Source organism: Portunus trituberculatus, chromosome 18, assembly GCF_017591435.1.
Source record: "Portunus trituberculatus isolate SZX2019 chromosome 18, ASM1759143v1, whole genome shotgun sequence".
Lineage (NCBI taxonomy): Eukaryota > Metazoa > Arthropoda > Malacostraca > Decapoda > Portunidae > Portunus > Portunus trituberculatus.
Window position 1 is genome coordinate 20,323,486 of NC_059272.1, and position 9,248 is coordinate 20,332,733.

The 9,248-nt window shown below is 41.2% G+C and overlaps 1 protein-coding gene across 6 annotated transcripts in view; it reads right to left on the reverse strand.

Annotated features, from left to right (window-relative positions):
* LOC123505432 (guanine nucleotide exchange factor for Rab-3A-like) overlaps positions 1-3,646 on the reverse strand; it is a 58,143-nt gene extending 54,497 nt beyond the window's left edge. For all 6 annotated transcript variants that reach the window (XM_045256711.1, XM_045256709.1, XM_045256713.1 and 3 more), the window contains exon 1: positions 3,398-3,646. The gene's annotated coding sequence lies outside the window, so the exon portion shown is untranslated. The remainder of the gene's footprint in view (positions 1-3,397) is intronic.
* Between the last annotated feature and the right edge of the window lie 5,602 nt (positions 3,647-9,248).

Consider the following 9,248-nt stretch of genomic DNA (forward strand, 5'->3'; position numbering starts at 1 on the left):
TATTAGTCTATTACTACTACCACTACTACTACTACTCTTACTACAACAACAACTACTACTACTACTATTTCTACTACCACACACTTCTACTACTCTTACTAAAACAACAACAACTACTACTACTACTACTACTACTACTACTACTACTACTACTACTACTTTCACAACAACAACAACAACGTACTGCTACTACTACTACTACTACTACACACAACAACAACAACAACAACAACTACTACTACTACTACACAACAACAACAACAACAACAACAACTACTACTACTACTACTACCACCACCACTACTATTACTACTACTTTCACAACAACAACAACAACAACTACTACTATTTTCATAACAACAACAACAACAACAACACTACTACTACTACTACTACTACTACTACTACTACTACTACTACTACTACTACTACTACTACTACTACTACTACTACACACAACAACAACAACTACTACTACTACTACCACTACGCAACTTCCGTCAGTTTCACCACATTCATGATTAGCGCGAAAGTTTGAAAAAATACGAAGAGTCACGTATGAACAATCCTGTACTCTCTCTCTCTCTCTCTCTCTCTCTCTCTCTCTCTCTCTCTCTCTCTCTCTCTCTGACAAAGAGGAGGAGGAGGAGGAGGAGGAGGAGGAGGAGGAGGAGGAGGAGGAGGAGGAGGAGGAGGAGGAGGAGGAGGAGGAGGAAGATGGTGACGAAGCAAAATAAACCTACATGAATGAAAAAAATAATGGAAGATGGCCAGGAGAGAGAGAGAGAGAGAGAGAGAGAGAGAGAGAGAGAGAGAGAGAGAGAGAGAGAGAGAGAGAGAGAGAGAGAGAGAGAGAGAGAGAGAGAGAGAGAGAGAGAGAGAGAGAGAGAGAGAGTACTGTACTAAAGAACTAAGAAAAGAGGGTGAGAGAAGGACGAGGTGAAGGACATAGAAAAGAGAGAAAGGGAGAGTAGTAATAACGAATAGGAAGGAGGAGGAGGAGGAGGAGGAGGAGGAGGAGGAGGAGGAGGAGGAGGAGGAACGAAAAGAAAAGGAAGTGACTGATAGATTCGTCAAAGAGAAGAGAGAGAGAGAGAGAGAGAGAGAGAGAGAGAGAGAGAGAGAGAGAGAGAAATAGGCAGGTAAGGAGTGGGAAAATAGTATGAATAGGGAGTGGTAGAGGGAGATAAGGTGGGGGAGAGGGAGAGGGAGGAGAGAGAGCAGCTGAGCCACCAAGGACAACTCCCATGTAAACAGGTGGTATCCCCTGAGGCCTGACCCCTGGTGGAGGTCACACACACACACACACACACACACACACACACACGACTAGGAAATTATGTATTTTGTTTACTTGTGTCTCCTTCGCACCATAACTACTACTACTACTACTACTACTACTACTACTACTACTATAATTTTTTTTAAGGACGTTGGGAGGGAAGAATACTATGTTGCTTTGTTTAGTATGCGTTCCTCTCTGTTTCTCCTCCTCCTCCTCCTTCTGATCACCTTCTTAGTTCTAATTCACCCCTCTCTTTTTGTTTTCTTTGTTTTCATATTCTTCATGTATTTAGTAGTAGTAGTAGTAATAGTAGTAGTAGTAGTAGTAGTAGTAGTAGTAGTAGTAATAGTTATCGTTGTTGTTGTTTTGTACTATTTCTTCAGCATTATCTTTCATATCATTGGCATTCATAATGCTTCTGTTATTATTGCTATCACTGTGGCTAAGTTTCTGTGGCTTCAAGCTATTATTATTATTATTACTGCCACTGTGGTAGGTATTATGGTTTCAACACCGCTACCTCCACCACCACCACCACCACAAACTTACATAGCCATACCATCACCCGTAATACTACCACCACCACAACTATGGTACGTAAACATTCCCATTGCAACCACAACCATTACCACTATCACCACAAACATTGCTTACCCCCATACCACCATCATCACCACAACCACAATATATTTATCTGAATCACCATCATAACTAGACACTATAAACTATCACCACCACTAACCACAGCCTCATGATCACCATTAGTATCACTACACAGCTTCATCCCTTCGTCAGGAGTTGGTGCCAGATTGATCAGTCTTCAGTCGTCTCCAGCTGTTTCTCTGTCTAACTAACGTCTTCTGTTACTCTCATTCTCTTTAGCTTTCCCACTCTTATTCTCTTTAGCTCTATTGCAATGCCATATCTCTCAATGGATTCTCTCTCTCTTCCTTAAGTTCTTCATCTCCTTACTAAGTAACTTTACAGCGAAACATTCCAGTGTCTACCTTCTAACTTTCAGTGATGCTACAGGAAGTAATTCACAGTTTCCAGACGGTTTATCGTGGCTTTGGAGGCAGTTCAATAAATTTTCTGCTTCGTGAAGAGGAAAGACACTCACGAGGTGTTTCATCCTTCCTCTCTCCGTCGGCTTTGAAAACCCTCTCATCTTTTTTTTTTTTTTTTTCATCAGTCATTTTCATAGTTTCTAAAGGCTTTTTTTTCATGTTTTTGGTGATAGTTTAATAAGTTTTCTGTTCCGTGAACGTGACAGGCAGTATCGCAGACATGTTTTATCTTGTTGCCTTGGATGAAATGTTGAGAAGACTTTTTTCGCGGTCTTAGTGATATTTTCATCAATTTTCCGCGACATGATCAGAAAAAAAAGGCACAAATGAGTACAGTTTTCATCTCTTTGTCGTCTTTGAAAAATGTCCGGATCTGATAAATGTGCTTAGGAAAACTGGCTTAGTTCTCCACATAACTGAAATTCCCCTTGCTACCACCATAGCTTTGATCACCACCACCACCACCACCACCACACAAACAAAGCGGCAAAGACATCAACACTGCTATCTAGCGTTCGTTTTTCTTGTAGTTGTGATTCATGTTCATCTCGTAATTACATGACTTTAGGTATTCATAATGAAGGAATGCAAGTCAGATTAAGAATGAAAAAATATATCGACATTTAGTTTTTAACTGACAAACTGATTGGCTAACTAACTGATTCACAAAGCAACTAAATGATATGTACTTCTGTATTCTACTTTCGCTGGTATCAAGGACAAGCAACGAACAAACAAATCGTCTGCATTCCTTCGCCTACACACACACACACACACACACACACACACACTCTCTCTCTCTCTCTCTCTCATACCCCAATGAATGAAGAAAAGAATGCTAAAGATAAACATGCAGATCCATCTATCTGCATGTTTCTTCTCACGCACGCACGCGCACACACACACACACACACACACACACACACACACACAGGAAGAACAAAAACCAAACATAACCAATAAATTATTGTCCAAACAACAACAACAACAACAACAACAACAACAACACACACACACACACACACACACACACACACACACTCACCACTGTAGTAGGTTAGCAGAGACGAAGAGAAGCAGAAGCAGTGGCAGGACAACCACACGCAGAGACGCACACCCAAAATAGGCACACGCACTTAACGGGGACAGTAGGTAATGGTGCTATAAATCCTCAGGCACGTGGTGGGGGAGGCAACACAGGGGAAGGCAGTTTGGTATGATAGGCAGCACGGGTGAGGGAGCGAAGCGCGCCGTACACACACCCACTCAGACCAACAGCCAGCCTCTCACTGAGCTAAAATGTGTGTATGTGTGTAGTGAGTGACTCCCTCCCTCTCTCCCTCCCTTTCCATGCCTCCCACTCCCTCCCTCCCTCTCACTGCCTCCCTCTCTTCCTCCTCTGAGTCCCGGATCCACAACAAGGCAGAGGAGAGGAGAGAAGAGAGGGAAGAAGAGATGGTACTGGTGGTGGTGGTGGTGGTGGTATTTTTTTCTTTCTCTCTCAAATAACTCCCTACCTTTTTGTTACGAACTTCTTTCATATCCTCATAACGCCGCGTGCTTCTGTTATTTTATTTCCTGGTGCAAAGGATATTTGATTCACGAAGGGAGAGAGTTGGTGGTGGTGGTGGCGGTGGTGGTGATGGTAGTGGTACTGTACGTGTAATATTTTTCTCTCAAATAACTTCAGGCTATTTTTTTTTTTCATTCCAAATTTCTTTTATGTTCTCACAACACTACCTATGTTTCTGTTCTATTCTGTTTCCTAGTGCACAGGATATCAGAGAGAGAGAGAGAGAGAGAGAGAGAGGGCGGGAAGAGGGAATTATGTCTATGCGCGCATTTCTCTTCCTCCTGTTATATGATATCAACTTCCTCTTCTTTCAGCTAAACATTATTTGCGTCATGTTTCTTGTTTTTGCCTCACTGTATACGCAGTTAGGTATTGGACTTGGTAGTACGTTGGGTATGTTGCTTCTTGCTTGAATTAACAAGTTTTTATGACTGCGTATAGCGTAAGGTGCGGTCTAAATTATAACCTCACTTTACCATGAAGTTTAAGATACAAAAAACATTACAACTCTGCGCACATGTTTCTAATTGCGTGTTTACGTTTGTGGTGAGCAAGTGTGTGTGTGTGTGTGTGTGTGTGTGTGTCATCGAGTAACACCTGCTATTGGTGGTGGTGGTAGTGGAGGTGGTGCTAGAAAGTTGTTTTCCACGAAAGAAATGCTACTGTTGGAATTTAAAACTTCCAAGAAAATATGAATAGCATTAAACCGTAGACAGGTGAGGGAAGTTCCTGGTAAAACACACACACACACACACACACACACACACACACACACATATCGGCAAAACGTTTATGGCCTGCCAACTCATACCCAAAGCTGATAAATCCATAAAAATCACATGACATTACTTGTACAGTCATGACTAAACGTTATCTCACCACTACCACCACCACCACCACCACCACGTCATCCCTTTCCTGTCCAGCCCTTCCTCGCATGACTAGTAAGAAGAACCTTTGCCTTTGGGAGTGTCTAGTGATAACATGTCTGGCCTTTTATCCGATAGCCTTCTGCGTACGTCATCCACCACCACCTCTCTCTCTCTCTCTCTCTCTCTCTCTCTCTGATAGCTTACCCATATGTACTGTACAAGGCAAAATATCTGGTAAATAGCTACAGTATGCAGGAGGAGGAGGAGGAGGAGAATAGCAGTACATGGTGGAAGAGGAGGAGGAAGACGAGAAAGAGGAGGAAAATAAGACGGTTATTAGATACAGTAAATGTTTTATCGTGAAAGGAAAAGAAGCTTATAGTAGCTATGTAATAAATCTCTCTCTCTCTCTCTCTCTCTCTCTCTCTCTCATCACGTGCTATGTTATCTGATAAGCACATACTTGTCCACCCACTCATTGGAATTACCATTTCAATACATAAAAAAAGAACTAATAATACCCACATACCTACAAATAAACAGATAGAGAAACAGATACCAACACTAAAATACGATTATAAATATCCGTAGTACAGCACAACGAAGTAAAAAAATCAACAACTTTACGAGTGAATCACAATGACATCCGCAATGAAAGTTCCAGCAAAGGACAAAGGATATTGCAAACCTCCAGTGATTCGAATTAACAAAAGAAGATCAAGAAAATTCGCATTACGATAAGAAAATTTAAGCATCGCACACACACACACACACACACACACTCCAATTCGTAACACGCACATCAAGAGAGAGAGAGAGAGAGAGAGAGAGAGAGAGAGAGAGAGAGAGAGAGAGAGAGAGTTTAATGTGGAAACAGACACACAAACAGAGCCCTAAATGTAAACACAGATGATCACACTGTAGATAGAAACAACAACAACAACAACAACAACAACAACAACAACAAGGGATTGGGACTCTCTTCTTTGTGATTTTAATGTTGGCACCACCACCACCACCACCATTCCACCACTACCACTCCACCACCACCAGGGTTTAATGAACTGAAGCGACCGTCCCTCCCTGACACACAATGAAGATATATTTGTGGCACCGGGAATATACAAGGAGCAAGCAGAGAGAGAGAGAGAGAGAGAGAGAGAGAGAGAGAGAGAGAGAGAGAGAGAGAGAGAGAGAGAGAGTACTACTTCTATGCGTATATACTTATTGCATTATTAACTTGCGACTTTTGTGAAATATAGAACAAATTAAAATGGAAAAAAAAGGTAAAGAAAAAGACAACAACAACAACAACAATAATAATAATAATAATAATAATAATAATAATAATAATAATAATAATAATAAAAGGAAGACATAATAATAATAATAATGATGATGACACCAACGTTTTGATATACTACGAAGATAATGATGTGAGAGAAACAAAAGGAGGAAACGGTGGAAGAGGAGGAGGAGGATGTAAACGAAAATAACAATGATAACGAGAGAGAGAGAGAGAGAGAGAGAGAGAGAGAGAGAGAGAGAGAGAGAGAGAGAGAGAGAGAGAGAGAGAGAAATAATAACAACAATAAAAGCAGAAAAAAAGCTGCACGCAACACCTCACAGTGCTGCCAGACGTAGGCTCAACAGCAACAACAACACTGCAACAGCCGTTTTCTACGATGGCGGTAAAATGATGTATACAAGTGAGCCGATTAGCGCTGTGACCAGGCGAGGCAGAATGAATACCCGCACATATGTTGCTATGGGTTAAACTGCAGCGTCATTAGCTTATGTAAAATGTGAAGAGGGACGGTGAATGAGAGAGGTTGAGAGGAATGTGGCATAAGGGTGTAGAGGGAGAGGGTCAGGATGAGAGGGATGAATAAAAATGTAAGAGTTGAGTGATCCATGAGAGAGAGAGAGAGAGAGAGAGAGAGAGAGAGAGAGAGAGAGAGAGAGGATGAACAGGAAGAAGGAAAATGATGAAGAGAAATGATAAAGCCTGTATTTCTTTCACAAAACTGAAGGTGATACAGAGAAGCATTTAGGAATAAAGTCTTGACAATCTTCCTTGCTTCACACTTACATCATTAGCTAATCTGATTTCTTAGCTGATTTGCGTCGCTCCGGCAGTTCCTAAAGCGCCAGACAGCAGCAGCTAGAGGTGAAGTCAACGGTCCCGTATCATCTTTTTCTACTTACCTAAAAAGAATACATACATTACATATTTTTACCAGTTTTATATCTGATTTCTTAACTAATCTGCACCCTCCCCCTCCCCAGCGGTTCCTTGGAGATAGATATGAGTGGTTAGTAATGCTGCATCGACTTATCTTCCACTTATCAAACAAATATCAGATTACTAGCTATTTTCAACATGATTCCTCTACTGTGCGCATCTCTCTTAAAAAAAAAAAAAAAAATAGAACGCAAGAGTAAATGTTTTTTTTTTCTTTCTCTTTGTTGTTGTTTCCTACTTAAACAAAAATTATGTGTTGACTATTCCTGATTTAATTTGCTTAATAATTTGCTTCCTTCTTACCCAGACAGCAGCAGTGAGGTCAATCTGCTGTATCTTCTTTGTCTCCTACTTATCATACAATTATCACAGATGCCTGACTATTACTGATCTGACTTCTCTATTAATCTGTGCATCTCTCCGTGGCTCCTAGGAGATACATAGCATTAATGAGGTCAGTGCTGTTGTATCTTCGTTGTTTTCCCACTTATTATCTAACAAGTGTCACAAGTTTCTGGTAATATTTGATCCGATTTGTTTCCTGATCTGTATCACTCTAAAGCAGCATCTCTAAATCTTTTTACGTAGTTCTTAAAATAAATTACATGTCTGCGCAAAAGCAAAATTATATCATATTTCATCGTATTTCACTTGACAAACATCATAATATAAATTTTTGAATAACTGATTTAAGGAAAAATGATATATTATAATATTACAATTACTAATAATATATTGTGCGTGTTTAGTTATAATAGGTATATGAAATTAAATAAAAAGTTAAAAGTGCATTAGCTTATCTCACTTGTTCTTGCGGATCCCTTAGGGACCTTTTACGGAACTTTGGGTTCCGGAGAACCCCGGAACCCAAAGGTTGAGAAACCCTGCTCTAGAGGTTCTTAGAGGATATGCAGCACGAGTGAGGTCTTCTTTGCTTTCCACTTACCGTAGCACTTAATACGTATCAGATTCCTGGTTATTCCCGACACGATTTTTCTTTGTATTAATTATCCCTGTTACTGTTTTAATCGTCTTTTATCAACATTCAGACTAACGTAATACTAAAAAAAAAAAAAAAAAAAAAAATGATAAGGCTAATTTCATCTTTACTAAGCTTAAGATATAGATTTTTTTTTAAAGATACTGCAATACTAAAAGAATTTGCGTCCCCCCGCCCATAAACCCAAAGACTATCAATACTCATAAATCTGTAGTATTTTTGAGGCAGGAGTGAGGCCAAGTGTGCACCAAGGGCGTGGGTGCCTCAGACTGTCCTTCGTCCCGGCAAGTTAAGCACGGAGGGCGGATATGTAGGCTACAGGCAGGAGGACAAGGACAGGGAGGAGAACCAACAGCAGGGTATAAGACTGAGGAAATGAAGGCTCGCTCGCTCGCAAGAGAGAGAGAGAGAGAGAGAGAGAGAGACAGTCTGAGCACGACGAGAGCAGCATGTCCTTCCTGTTCTCTCTCCCTGTTCCCTTCCCTCCTCCTTTCCTTACCATCATCAACTGTGAAGATTTTTTTTTCTTGTTATAAAGCCACCTCTAAATCCTGTTCTGTGTTCTGCCTAGTCCTCCTTACTCTCTCCCTATCCTCTCCCTATGCCTGGCTCCCTATATGTTCTCTCCCTGTTCTCCCCCCTTCTTACATCAAATGACCTGCCCTCCTGGTGCTCTTCCCCTCCTCCCTCCTCTCCCTCAAGGGCATTAATCCCTACGGCATCTGTGGAGGACAGCGAGGCACGGCGAGGACATGGCGGTGTAACAGAAGTGGGTGACGGCGGTGTGGTGGGTGGGGGGTGGATGAGGGTTCGTAGGGGTCAGGGACGGCAAGTGGAAGGTGGATTAGTGGTATGTGGCATTGGATTCCTCTCTTAACTCCATGTATTGGTTTTATCCTTCGTGTTGTGGTGTGTTGGAGGCAGGGGAGAGAGAGAGAGAGAGAGAGAGAGAGAGAGAGAGAGAGAGAGAGAGAGAGAGAGAGAGAGAGAGAGAGAGAGTATGAAAGGAAGGAGAGAATAGTAAGAAATAATGATAATGAAGAAAAAAAAAGATAGAAGGAAATAAGAAGAGAAAGGAAAGAAAAGGAAAGAAAGAAAATAAGTGAGAGAGAGAGAGAGAGAGAGAGAGAGAGAGAGAGAGAGAGAGAGAGAGAGAGAGAAACAAGCTTACACAATAAAGAAAATACGATAAAATAAAAAAAAAAA